General features: G+C 43.2%; 1 protein-coding gene across 2 annotated transcripts in view; it reads right to left on the bottom strand.

Annotated features, from left to right (window-relative positions):
- LOC118358550 (growth hormone receptor-like) overlaps nucleotides 1-13,950 on the bottom strand; it is a 103,321-nt gene extending 89,371 nt beyond the window's left edge. For both annotated transcript variants that reach the window (XM_052479129.1, XM_052479130.1), the window contains exon 1: nucleotides 13,619-13,950. The gene's annotated coding sequence lies outside the window, so the exon portion shown is untranslated. The remainder of the gene's footprint in view (nucleotides 1-13,618) is intronic.
- Between the last annotated feature and the right edge of the window lie 1,052 nt (nucleotides 13,951-15,002).

Genomic DNA, 15,002 nt, shown 5'->3' on the forward strand with positions numbered 1-15,002 from the left:
AGAGTAGCCTACTCTGCCTTCTCGGACAGCTGGAACAGGAGAATAGGTTCATAATGTCCTCCCACAAAGGTAATGCACGTGCCCTATCCAGAGTAGCCTACTCTGCCTTCTCGGACAGCTGGAACAGGAGAATAGGTTCATAATGTCCTCCCACAAAGGTAATGCACGTGCCCTATCCAGAGTAGTCTACTCTGCCTTCTCGGACAGCTGTAACAGGAGAATAGGTTCATAAATGTCCTCCCACAAAGGTAATGCACGTGCCCTATCCAGAGTAGCCTACTCTGCCTTCTCGGACAGCTGGAACAGGAGAATAGGCTCATAAATGTCCTCCCACAAAGGTAATGCACGTGCCCTATCCAGAGTAGTCTACTCTGCCTTCTCGGACAGCTGGAACAGGAGAATAGGCTCATAATGTCCTCCCACAAAGGTAATGCACGTGCCCTATCCAGAGTAGTCTACTCTGCCTTCTCGGACAGCTGGAACAGGAGAATAGGTTCATAAATGTCCTCCCACAAAGGTAATGCACGTGCCCTATCCAGAGTAGTCTACTCTGCCTTCTCGGACAGCTGGAACAGGAGAATAGGTTCATAATGTCCTCCCACAAAGGTAATGCACGTGCCCTATCCAGAGTAGCCTACTCTGCCTTCTCGGACAGCTGGAACAGGAGAATAGGTTCATAAATGTCCTCCCACAAAGGTAATGCACGTGCCCTATCCAGAGTAGTCTACTCTGCCTTCTCGGACAGCTGGAACAGGAGAATAGGTTCATAATGTCCTCCCACAAAGGTAATGCACGTGCCCTATCCAGAGTAGTCTACTCTGCCTTCTCGGACAGCTGGAACAGGAGAATAGGTTCATAATGTCCTCCCACAAAGGTAATGCACGTGCCCTATCCAGAGTAGCCTACTCTGCCTTCTCGGACAGCTGGAACAGGAGAATAGGTTCATAAATGTCCTCCCCACAAAGGTAATGCACGTGCCCTATCCAGAGTAGTCTACTCTGCCTTCTCGGACAGCTGGAACAGGAGAATAGGTTCATAAATGTCCTCCCACAAAGGTAATGCACGTGCCCTATCCAGAGTAGCCTACTCTGCCTTCTCGGACAGCTGGAACAGGAGAATAGGCTCATAAATGTCCTCCCACAAAGGTAATGCACGTGCCCTATCCAGAGTAGTCTACTCTGCCTTCTCGGACAGCTGGAACAGGAGAATAGGCTCATAATGTCCTCCCACAAAGGTAATGCACGTGCCCTATCCAGAGTAGTCTACTCTGCCTTCTCGGACAGCTGGAACAGGAGAATAGGTTCATAAATGTCCTCCCACAAAGGTAATGCACGTGCCCTATCCAGAGTAGTCTACTCTGCCTTCTCGGACAGCTGGAACAGGAGAATAGGTTCATAATGTCCTCCCACAAAGGTAATGCACGTGCCCTATCCAGAGTAGCCTACTCTGCCTTCTCGGACAGCTGGAACAGGAGAATAGGTTCATAAATGTCCTCCCACAAAGGTAATGCACGTGCCCTATCCAGAGTAGTCTACTCTGCCTTCTCGGACAGCTGGAACAGGAGAATAGGTTCATAAATGTCCTCCCACAAAGGTAATGCACGTGCCCTATCCAGAGTAGTCTACTCTGCCTTCTCGGACAGCTGGAACAGGAGAATAGGTTCATAATGTCCTCCCACAAAGGTAATGCACGTGCCCTATCCAGAGTAGCCTACTCTGCCTTCTCGGACAGCTGGAACAGGAGAATAGGTTCATAAATGTCCTCCCACAAAGGTAATGCACGTGCCCTATCCAGAGTAGTCTACTCTGCCTTCTCGGACAGCTGGAACAGGAGAATAGGTTCATAAATGTCCTCCCACAAAGGTAATGCACGTGCCCTATCCAGAGTAGCCTACTCTGCCTTCTCGGACAGCTGGAACAGGAGAATAGGCTCATAAATGTCCTCCCACAAAGGTAATGCACGTGCCCTATCCAGAGTAGTCTACTCTGCCTTCTCGGACAGCTGGAACAGGAGAATAGGCTCATAATGTCCTCCCACAAAGGTAATGCACGTGCCCTATCCAGAGTAGTCTACTCTGCCTTCTCGGACAGCTGGAACAGGAGAATAGGTTCATAAATGTCCTCCCACAAAGGTAATGCACGTGCCCTATCCAGAGTAGTCTACTCTGCCTTCTCGGACAGCTGGAACAGGAGAATAGGTTCATAATGTCCTCCCACAAAGGTAATGCACGTGCCCTATCCAGAGTAGCCTACTCTGCCTTCTCGGACAGCTGGAACAGGAGAATAGGTTCATAAATGTCCTCCCACAAAGGTAATGCACGTGCCCTATCCAGAGTAGTCTACTCTGCCTTCTCGGACAGCTGGAACAGGAGAATAGGTTCATAATGTCCTCCCACAAAGGTAATGCACGTGCCCTATCCAGAGTAGTCTACTCTGCCTTCTCGGACAGCTGGAACAGGAGAATAGGTTCATAATGTCCTCCCACAAAGGTAATGCACGTGCCCTATCCAGAGTAGCCTACTCTGCCTTCTCGGACAGCTGGAACAGGAGAATAGGTTCATAATGTCCTCCCACAAAGGTAATGCACGTGCCCTATCCAGAGTAGCCTACTCTGCCTTCTCGGACAGCTGGAACAGGAGAATAGGTTCATAAATGTCCTCCCACAAAGGTAATGCACGTGCCCTATCCAGAGTAGCCTACTCTGCCTTCTCGGACAGCTGGAACAGGAGAATAGGTTCATAATGTCCTCCCACAAAGGTAATGCACGTGCCCTATCCAGAGTAGTCTACTCTGCCTTCTCGGACAGCTGGAACAGGAGAATAGGTTCATAAATGTCCTCCCACAAAGGTAATGCACATGCCCTATCCAGAGTAGTCTACTCTGCCTTCTCGGACAGCTGGAACAGGAGAATAGGTTCATAAATGTCCTCCCACAAAGGTAATGCACGTGCCCTATCCAGAGTAGTCTACTCTGCCTTCTCGGACAGCTGGAACAGGAGAATAGGCTCATAATGTCCTCCCACAAAGGTAATGCACGTGCCCTATCCAGAGTAGCCTACTCTGCCTTCTCGGACAGCTGGAACAGGAGAATAGGTTCATAATGTCCTCCCACAAAGGTAATGCACGTGCCCTATCCAGAGTAGCCTACTCTGCCTTCTCGGACAGCTGGAACAGGAGAATAGGTTCATAATGTCCTCCCACAAAGGTAATGCACGTGCCCTATCCAGAGTAGTCGACTCTGCCTTCTCGGACAGCTGGAACATCTGGCTAATCCTTTCATCCTCTTCCATGGCTGTTAACTAGCTACCAAGCTACAAGTTCATTTAGTGCTACAGTACAACGATAAATACATCAAGATAGGTACCTAACTAGCTAATTACAGTAGGAAGTTAGCAAGCTGGTTATATTTAATTCACTTAGCTAGCTACAGTATGTAAAGTAAGACATTTAAACGTGTTAACCCTCGCAAGGCTGCAGGCCCAGACGGCATCCCCAGCCGCGCCCTCAGAGCATGCGCAGACCAGCTGGCCGGTGTGTTTACGGACATATTCAATCAATCCCTATACCAGTCTGCTGTTCCCACATGCTTCAAGAGGGCCACCATTGTTCCTGTTCCCAAGAAAGCTAAGGTAACTGAGCTAAACGACTACCGCCCCGTAGCACTCACTTCCGTCATCATGAAGTGCTTTGAGAGACTAGTCAAGGACCATATCACCTCCACCCTACCTGACACCCTAGACCCACTCCAATTTGCTTACCGCGAGACGGCCTACAGGGAGGAGGTGAGGGCCCTCGGAGTGTGGTGTCAGGAAAATAACCTCACACTCAACGTCAACAAAACTAAGGAGATGATTGTGGACTTCAGGAAACAGCAGAGGGAACACCCCCCTATCCACATCGATGGAACAGTAGTGGAGAGGGTAGCAAGTTTTAAGTTCCTCGGCATACACATCACAGACAACTGAATTGGTCCACTCACACTGACAGCGTCGTGAAGAAGGCGCAGCAGCGCCTCTTCAACCTCAGGAGGCTGAAGAAATTCGGCTTGTCACCAAAAGCACACAAACTTCTACAGATGCACAATCGAGAGCATCCTGGCGGGCTGTATCACCGCCTGGTACGGCAACTGCTCCGCCCTCAACCGTAAGGCTCTCCAGAGGGTAGTGAGGTCTGCACAACGCATCACCGGGGGCAAACTACCTGCCCTCCAGGACACCTACACCACCCGATGTTACAGGAAGGCCATAAAGATCATCAAGGACATCAACCACCCGAACCACTGCCTGTTCACCCCGCTATCATCCAGAAGGCGAGGTCAGTACAGGTGCATCAAAGCTGGGACCGAGAGACTGAAAAACAGCTTCTATCTCAAGGCCATCAGACTGTTAAACAGCCACCACTAACATTGAGTGGCTGCTGCCAACACACTGTCATTGACACTGACCCAACTCCAGCCACTTTAATAATGGGAATTGATGGGAAATTATGTAAATATATCACTAGCCACTTTAAACAATGCTACTTTATATAATGTTACTTACCCTACATTATTCATCTCATATGCATATGTATATACTGTACTCTACATCATCGACTGCATCCTTATGTAATACATGTATCACTAGCCACTTTAACTATGCCACTTTGTTTACTTTGTCTACATACTCATCTCATATGTATATACTGTACTCGATACCATCTACTGTATGCTGCTCTGTACCATCACTCATTCATATATCCTTATGTACATATTCCTTATCCCCTTACACTGTATATAAGACAGTAGTTTTGGAATTGTTAGTTAGATTACTTGTTGGTTATCACTGCATTGTCGGAACTAGAAGCACAAGCATTTCGCTACACTCGCATTAACATCTGCTAACCATGTGTATGTGACAAATAAAATTTGATTTGATTTGATTTAAAGTTGGCTAACTGGTGAACATTACATTAGCAGCTTATTTGAGTAAGCCTGCACACTAGGTTTCTTACTTACTTGAGAAGGTTCTCCCACTGCCTCCATTTTCTAGGTTCTGAGAAAAATGAAGTTTCCATTGGTTGCAAAAGGCAGCCAGCCATGTGGACGATTAGAGGACTTCCAACAGACTGAGTTTGGTCATCCAACATGGCGCCTGGTGCGGTTGCTAGGTGATTTGTGACGTAACTGCAAGCCCTCTATAAAGAACAGTCTATACCGGAGGGGAATTCTACTGTCTGATAAGGTACAGACGCTTCTAATTGTCTGAAAAGTTATCAATTGTTGCGGTCGACGTGTTACTGTAGCTGTGTTCTGTCTGTAAAAGGTTGTGGTAGATAGAGCTTCATTGCCCAGCCCTAGAGGTCATAGATATCTAATAGGACCATTATTCTGCATTCTGAATTGAGGTGGAATTGTATGGGTTTTTTCTTACTGTTTTAACAGATTGATTTTAAAAAACAAACCGTTTAAACGTTAAGCAAAATTGTCCATTTGTCACATCCCTACTTCAGACCAGGGCAGGGATAGTTTGACTATATGGTGTCCTCCTGCTTTCCAGTGGTGTATACAAATATATTCACTTTCAAATCAGATGGTGGTGCTTGGATTATATACTAGTCTCTCTTTTGTGCCAGTAGGCAAGGCCTGAGGGTGTGCATGTGTGTGCATGTGTGCGCGTAAAGGCATGCAGGCCTGCTCTTTGGATGGTGCTCATGTCTCCTGCTCTTATTTCAGAGGATTGGAAATCTCCCAGTCAGCACAGTGAGTCTGGAAGGGGATCAGTACAAACATCTCCAAGCCTTTCTATGGGAAGGCAAGTGGATGTATGTGTGTATGTGTGAGTGTGACAGACAGCAACTGGTAGAATATGGCGCTTGTGTATGTTTTCAGTTTTCATTTGTGTGAGAGTGAGAATAGAGCGTAATCAATTTGATACCGAATCTCTGCACATCTTTGAAATGAGCCGCGGCATGGAAAATGTCTGCTGCGTAGAATTCCGTCCTTAGTTTTGTGTGTGAATAGCTGCTATGTTCATTATTCTACCTGAAACACATCTTTATAATGTCTCACCGATCTTCGCATTGTGTTCTAGAAACCCTAGCCAAGGCAGCAGATTACTGAAAAAAATGTGTGGATGTTACATCACATAGTAGGCTGGGTCTAACTCATTTTGGTGAAAGTAAGACAGGCCCGGTTCCAGTATGAGGGCCCTGTGCTTAATATTTCTGTCATGTGTGCTGTGTGTATTACAATACAATCAAATCAGACATGAGTGCGAGTGGCACAGCGGTGTAAGGCACTGCATTTCAGTGTGAGATGTGTCACTACAGACCCTGGTTCGATCCCGGGCTGTATCACAACTGGCTGTGATTGGGAGTCCCTTAGAGCGGCGCACAATTGGCCCAGCGTGGTCCAGGTTAGGGGAGGGTTTGGCTGGGGTAGGCAGTCAATGTAAAATAAGAATTTGTTCTTAAGTTACTTACCTAGCAACATAAAGATTAAATTAAATAAAATACAACACCCACCACCTACATAAAATGTGACTTTAAACTTGTTTTTTTTCACCTCTTCAAACCTCTCTAAATGGCATTGTTAGGTTAGAGATCCAACCAAGCCACATTTAAAGTGTTTATAACAGTGTCAAACAAATATTCCCCAGGGGCCGCATTCGATCTTCAATGAGGTCCGGAGGCCTGCACTGAATATTCCTTACAACTACAAATACCTAGGTGTCTGGTTAGACTGTAAACTCTCCTTCCAGACTCACATTAAGCATCCCCAATCCAACATTCAATTTAGAATTGGCTTCCTATAATGCAACAAAGCATCCTTCACTCATGCTGCCAAATATACCCTCGTAAAACTGACCATCCTACCGATCGGCGACTTCGGTGATGTCATCTATAAAATAACATCCAACACTCTACTCAACAAACTGGACGCAGTCTATCACAGTGCCATCCGTTTTGTCACCAAAGCCCCATACACTAGTCACCATTGCGACCTGTACGCTCTCGTTGGTTGGCCCTCGCTTCATACTCGTCGCCAAACCCACTGGCTACAGGTTATCTACAAGTCTCTGCTAGGTAAAGCCACTCCTTATCTCAGCTCACTGGTCACCATACCAGCATCCACTCGTAGCACGCGCTCCAGCAGGTATATCTCACTGGTCACCCCCAAAGCCAATTCCTCCTTTGGTCGTCTTTCCTTCCAGTTCTCTGCTGCCAATGACTGGAACGAACTGAAAAAATCTGAAGCTGGAGACTCATATCTCCCTCACTAGCTTTAAGCACCAGCTGTCAGAGCAGCTCACAGATCACTGCACCTGTACATAGCCCATCTGTAAACAGCCGATCTATCTACCTACCTACCTCATCCCCATACTGTATTTATTTATTTATTTATCTTGCTCCTTTGCACCCCAGTATCTCTACTTGCACATTCATCTTCTGCACATCTACCATTCCAGTGTTTAATTGCTATATTGTAATTACTTCACCACCGTGGCCTATTTATAATATAATAATAATAATATAATAATAATATAATAATAATATATGCCATTTAGCTGACGCTTTTATCCAAAGCGACTTACAGTCATGTGTGCATACATTCTACGTATGGGTGGTCCCGGGAATCGAACCCACTACCCTGGCGTTACAAGCGCCATGCTCTACCAACTGAGCCACAGAAGGACCACCTTGCCTTAACTCCCTTATCTTACCTCATTTGCACTCACTGTACATAGACTTTTTGTTTTCTTTTGTTCTACTGTTATTGACGATATATTTAGTTTATTCCATGTGTAACTCTGTGTGGTTGTATGTGTCGAATTGCTATGCTTTATCTTGGCCAGGTCGCAGTTGCAAATGAGAACTTGTTCTTAACTGGCCAACCTGGTTAAATAAAGGTGAATTAAAATTAAAATAAATACAAAAAATATATATATATATACACACACACATACACACATACACACATACACACATATATATTTCCTCACAGTAAAAATTTGAATTAAAAAAAAAAAAAAAGTATTATTTTGTTTTGTGGCTTCCTGACTGAATCTTTCATTTTGTGATTATTAGCAAGCTGGACACGGTCAAGAAACTGTGACTGTAGGTCCATTCCAATTTATACACTGTTTCAATTTGGTTTTAGTCATTTAAGTATATTGAATTCATCCCCACTCCCCACCTAAAAATGTAATATCTATTTTTTATTAGTCACCCAAACCACACGTTCCGGATTGGATCCCCTCGCATGTTGGATACCACTAGATTATAATAAATGAATAGCCCTTTTCAACCCACTCTGTATCCTGAGGACCACTCTCCTCTCAATTCTTACTGCTGTTCCCACACCACACTGGGAGTGATTGGCCCATCACTGCAGCCTGAGATTTGAGCGTGCGTGTCTGAGCGCGTGTGTCTGCGCGTGTGTGTATTAAAGGGTTATATAGAGCTTGACTTGTTGAAGGTAGATTTAACGGCCCACTTCTGTCCTCGTCTATAATACTCTTGTTTTCAGCAACATAAGGTACATCACATACCGTATGCCAACCAGCCTGCATTACAGAGGCAGCTTCTAAAGTCCAATGCTGTTCACCATACTTATTTATAAAGGGTCCCTATCACTGCCCGCTGCACTAAGCACAGACATGTTGATGAAGTATAATATACAGGGGGAAACAAAGTATGATGTCTGTAAAACGACATTCTCTTCAGCTCATCTCTGCTCACTCTGTACCTGATTTAGAATAGTGTATCACCATGTACTAGACCTACACTCCATAGAATAACAGAGATAACGGAAGTTGCTCGATTCTGGGCTCTCCCAACAACCCATTTAAAACATCTGATGCACAGTATCTCTCAGCCAGTGGTCTGGTCACACTTTTTTTAGTCATGTCAATTTTTCGTACCTTGAATCAGCATGGGGAATAATATAACGGTGTACACACACAGTCTATAACATTTTGAAACAGCGCTAAATAAAATATAAATAAATTGGCTATGTGGGTGCTAGCAAACTTGCAAGCAGGCTAAGTAGCGCTTAGGTATCAACTGCCAATCCAGTAGGGGCTTGACGCTAAAGTGAGCTTTGATTGATCAATAGCATTGTGATATCGTGGGAGTATTTGCACAAAGTTCAGCTTTCCCCACCTTTGGTCCCGCCCTCTTCATGCTCCCTCACCCATGGTCATGGCTAGAAGTCATCCAGCTTTTGTCAAGATTTGACTTTTTGTAGCAGGTTAGGAGACCTTACACAGCAGGTTTGGATAATTAATGTAGCAGGTTAGGATAATTAGGTTAAGGTTAGGAAAAGGGTTAGGGTTTGCTAAAATGCAAAAAACAACACTTTAATGTTATTTTTGACAAAAGCTGGATCCCTTCTTGCCATGACCCTCGCCCATGCTATTGCCCAACTGCCTACTTCACTTCCTTCCATTGAAAATGAATGGGTCTCCATTTGTTTTATGGCTCCCCAAAGTGTTATGTTGAAATACACTGTCAGTTTTGTCCCAATTTGGTTGAGTATGAAACAATCAGAATAGAGAAAGACATGAAAACAACTTATAATTAATTTACTGCCATCCTAGGGTCATGCACTACTCATAAAGCATATTTAGACTTTTATCATTCAGATACATGAAATACCGTCAAATACCTCTATAGCAACCTACTGTCAAAAACATTGAAAAATACTGTGACATGATATTTTGTCCATATCGCCCAGCCCATAATAGGGCAACAAGACAGGAATGAGGAGGATTGAGATGATGTTACATCACCATTCCATTCCCAACCATTAGGAATAGATCAGACTAGGGATGTCACCGACTAAAAATAATCTGAGTCAACCAAGAGTCGTGTGTTCTTTCAACCAATCGATTGGTTGACAATTAAAACGTGTATTTTTCCATATATAGACACAACCTGTTTGAATAAAATCAACTATATGTTGAGCTTGTCTGATGCTTTAAAAAAAAAAATCCTATAAATCACATTGGCTACTCATGGCCTGTCTGCAAGGGACTTGAAACTTTGTATCAACTATTGTATTAGCCTGGGTGTTTAAAGGCAAAGAACTAATGACTTTGAGAAGCGCCACAGTGATGGTGAATGAAGACAATCAGAAATAGTATCAGATCCCCAAATGGGGACATTCAGAGGCCTACATTTGCACGCAGGTCAGGTAGACCAGTCCAACTTCAATATGCGTAATCAAGTGCGTGTCCTTACTCAACATTGACTGGAGCGCTCCAAACAAAAGACGATGACTCAATTGAGAACTCGTAAATGGAATAAAATAAAGCAAAACTTGTTTCTCACAAGGCTGTGTGCTTTGCAAACCACTTGTCCTCTCCTACTATGACAACGGTGAAACTGTAATAATAACATTTGGAATGCATTAACAGAAATGAGCATAACCACACAAACATTGTAGATTAGCAATTATGGGAATTAACGGTAAATGGTGTGCCATCCCTGCAGCCTCCCAACTGATTAACCTGACAGGTTAACAAACTATAGTTTTGGCAAGTCGGTTAGGACATCTACTTTGTGCATGACGCAAGTAATTTTTCCGACAACTGTTTCCAGACAGATTATTTCACTTATAATTCACTGCATCACAATTCTAGTGGGTCAGACGTTCACGTACACTAAGTTGACTGTGCCTTTAAACAGCTTGGAAAATTCCAGAAAATGATGACATGGCTTTAGAAGCTTCTGATAGGCTAATTGACATAATTTGAGACAGATGGAGGTGTACATGTGGATGTATTTTAAGGCCTACTTTCAAACAGTGCCTCTTTGCTTGACATCATGGGAAAATCTAAAGAAATCAGACAAAAATTTTAGACCTCCACAAGTCTGGTTCATCCTTGGGAGCAATTTCCAAACGCCTGAAGGTACCACGCTCATCTGTACAAACAATAGTACGCAAGCATAAACACCATGGGACCACACAGCCGTCATACCGCTCAGGAAGGCGACGTGTTCTGTCTCCTAGAGATGAACGTACTTTGGTGTGAAAAGTGCAAATCAATCCCAGAACAACAGCAAAGGACCTTGTGAAGATGCTGGAGGAAACAGGTACAAAAGTATCTATATCCACAGTAAAACGAGTTCTATATAACTCAAATCAAATTGATTTATGTTATTCTTCGTACATCAGCTGATATTTCAAAGTGCTGTACAGAAATCAAGCCTAAAACCCCAAACAGCAAGCAATGCAGGTGTAGAAGCACGGTGGCTAGGGAAAACTCCCTAGGAAAGGCCAAAACCTAGGAAGAAACCTAGAGAGGAACCAGGCTATGGGGGGTGGCCAGTCCTCTTCTGGCTTTGACGGGTGGAGATTATAACAGAACATGGCCAAGATGTTCAAATGTTCATAAATGACCAGCATGGTCAAATAATAATAATCACAGTAGTTGTCGAGGGTGCAGCAAGTCAGCACCTCAGGAGTAAATGTCAGTTGGCTTTTCATAACCGATCATTAAGAGTATCTCTACCACTCCTGCTGTCCCTCGAGAGTTGAAAACAGCAGGTCTGGGACAGGTAGCACCTCCGGTGAACAGGTCAGGATTCCATAGCCGCAGGCAGAACAGTTGAAACTGTTATAGACATAACCTGAAAGGCCGCTCAGCAAGGAAGAAGCCACTGCTCCAAAACCGCCATAAAAAAGCCAGACTGCGGTTTGCAACTGCACGTGTGGACAAAGATTCTGATGAAAATCCTCTGGTCTGATGAAACAAAAATAGAACTGGTTGACCATAATGACCATTGATATGTTTGGAAGAAAAAGGTGGAGGCTTGCAAGCCGAAGAACATCATCCCAACCGTGAAGCAATGGGGTGGCAGCATCATGTTGTGAGGGTGCATTGCTGCAGGAGGGACTGGTGCACGTCACAAAATAGATGGTCTCATGAGGAAGGAAAATGATGTGGATATATTGAAGCAACATCTCAAGACATCAGTTAAAGCTTGGTCGCAAATGGGTCTTCCAAATGGACAATGACCCCAAGCATACTTCCAAAGTTGTGGCAAAATGGCTTAAGGACAACAAAGTCAAGGTACTGGAGTATCCATCACAAAGCCCTGACCTCAATCCTATATACAATGTGTGGGCAGAACTGAAAAAGCGTGTGCGAGCAAGGAGACCAACAAACCTGACTCAGTTTCACCAGCTCTGTCAGGAGGAATGGGCCAAAATTCACCCAACTTATGGTGGGAAGAGTGTGGAAGGCTACCCAGAACGTTTCACCCAAGTTAAACAATTTAAAGGCAATGCTACCAAATACTAATTGGTGTATGTAAACTTCTGACCCACTGGGAATGTGATGAAAGAAATAAAAGCTGAAACAAATCATTCTCTACTATTATTCTGACATTTCACATTCTTCAAATAAAGTGGTGATCCTAACTGACCTAAGACAGGGAATTTTTACTCTGATTAAATGTCAAGAATTGTGAAAAACTGAGTTTAAATGTATTTGGCTAAGGTGTATGTAAACTTACAGCTTCAACTGTGCTTTCCGCTGCTCGACTAAAAACAATATTGATGACCAATAGCCTATCAACCAAACAATTGACCAGTCGACTAAATGTGGTCACCCCTAGATCAGACAATAGACCATTGATCACTTTCCTGTTGTAGATGCGCCCACAACAGTGGGTTTTTGCACCCAAAAGGTGTATAAATAAAGGCCAGGGAATATTGTATTCATTCATAACAACCATTGAACAGCCTGTAGCCTGTTTAATGTAAAATCCTAACAATTTTTGACTGAAATGGATTTAGTGGCCTATTGTACCGTCATCCAATTTCTCATTTAAAAAATCCTTTGAGTGACCAATACATAGGCAAATTAGGGTTCAAAATTACAATTATGACATGGATTTCAGTATGTATTGCATGCAATAGGTCACTCCATGCATTTCGAATGGTAATGCAGTTCTAGCTTAGTGCCATACTTCAGATTGGAGTTTTGAGTCATTGCAGGTTTACACTAGGGCTAGGCTATCATTCATTCACACACTGTCAACAGGAGTAGCAGCCCTGCGAAATCAATAGGGAACGAATGGAGCTATGAAGCATTGACGTCTGTCCTGAGAATCTTTAACTATTCAAGCATGCATAGTATACCGATATAATGATGCACTAAATAGTGTTTGAAAAGGGAATTCCAGAGGTGTGAACTTCTTACAACTTCTGAACTCCTTTGGAAACCGAAACACCTTAACCACCTCCATCAGAAGACATCTGCCACGCCAAAAACGACCAAATATTAACATCGCAGAAATGTGCACTGCACGTAATAAATCACTTCAGATAGCAGATCATTCAAAAATAATAAAATAACTAGTTCCCTTGAGGGTTTCCTCAAAAATAAAAAAAACAGCTTTTATCAATAGGCTAATATTGAAACATAATATAATAGAATTGAACACCGACAAATGTAGCAACACGATGGTAATTATGTTGAATAGCGATTTGTCAAAACTTTTTGCCAGTTTCAGTGTGCGAGTTGCATCCCCCAAAAGCATTGAGAGGACATCTCAAATGAAATCAAATACATGTTTATAATAGGCAGAGAATTGAATGAATCATTTTATTCTATAAAACACACTCACCTAACACAAAGATGTCAGCTGGAAAAATGCGCGAGTGGTATCGACTTCTTACGACTTGTTCATCTGACAGAACCAGGGAAAACACAAGTGGTCCGCCTTTTAACTCCACGAGTAGCCTACCCCCTCAACGGTCGATGTAAAGAAAAAAAAATCCAAGAATATCCCAATGTTCACTTTACCATACTTCAAGCTATGAGTAAGCACTACTAACAGCGATTATTTTTGATTGATTCCTCTATTTGACCAAGTTGACCCGTCCCTATCGTTAGATTATTTCGACTGGGATCAAGTGCGACAGAGGGATTCGGAAAGGGACAGTGTCCCTTTCACTGCTCCGGGCTCTTGCGTCAGTCAAGCACATAAATACGCGCCCCCGTCCGGAAAATATTTACCAAACTCCTTACTGAAATCAAGAGGGTGAAATACATTTCCCACTGGGCACAGACGTCAATTCAACGTCTTTTAGTAGCTTCAATTTTAGTAGCTTAATTGTTATTTAATTGAAATGAAGTGGAAACGGTCGTGATTGGGAGTCCCATAGGGTGGCGCACAATTGGCCCATCGTCGTCCGGGTTTGGCCGGGGTAGGCCGTCATTGTGAATAATAAATTGTTCTTAACTGACTTGCCCAGTTAAATAAAGGTTCAATAAAATAAATTCATATGGAAGTGATTAACAAGCAGGTTGTTTTGTAAATGTGAAATGTTATGTTAATGCCTATGAATTGAATGTTAGCCTTTCAATTGCATCCTAAATTCCTGTCATCAGAACTCAATTCAAGCTGCTGTGGAAGAGTCGAGAGAACATTTCTTTTACATTTTTAGTGCAAGCTTCTATTTGCCTCGATCTGATTAGGTTATTCGCAATTAACTGATTTTTTTATTGAACCTTTATTTCACTAGGCAAGTCAGTAAACTTAAGGATCCAACCCTTTCTTTCAATTTTCGCCTAAAATGACATACCCAAATCTAACTACCTGGAGCTCAGGACCTGAAGCAAGGATATGCATATTCTTGATACTATTTGAAGGAAACACTTTGAAGTTTGTGAAAATGTTAAATTAATGTAGGAGAATATAACACATTAGATATGGTAAAAGATAATACAAAGAAAAAACATGCAAGAGAAAGGCCATAATATATTATGCCAGCCCAGGCACAATTTAGATTTTGGCCACTAGATGGCAGCAGTGTGTGTGCAAAGTTTTAGACTGATCCAATTAACCGTTGCATTTCTGTTCAAAATGTTGTATCAGACTGCCCAAATGTGCCTAATTGGTTTATTGATACATTTTCAAGTTCATAACTGTGCAGTCTCCACAAACAATAGCATGGTATTCTCTCACTGTAATGCTATTGTAAATTGGACAGTGCAGTTAGATTAAC

This window comes from Oncorhynchus keta, chromosome 25 (assembly GCF_023373465.1).
Source record: "Oncorhynchus keta strain PuntledgeMale-10-30-2019 chromosome 25, Oket_V2, whole genome shotgun sequence".
In the NCBI taxonomy this organism is placed as follows: Eukaryota; Metazoa; Chordata; class Actinopteri; order Salmoniformes; family Salmonidae; genus Oncorhynchus; species Oncorhynchus keta.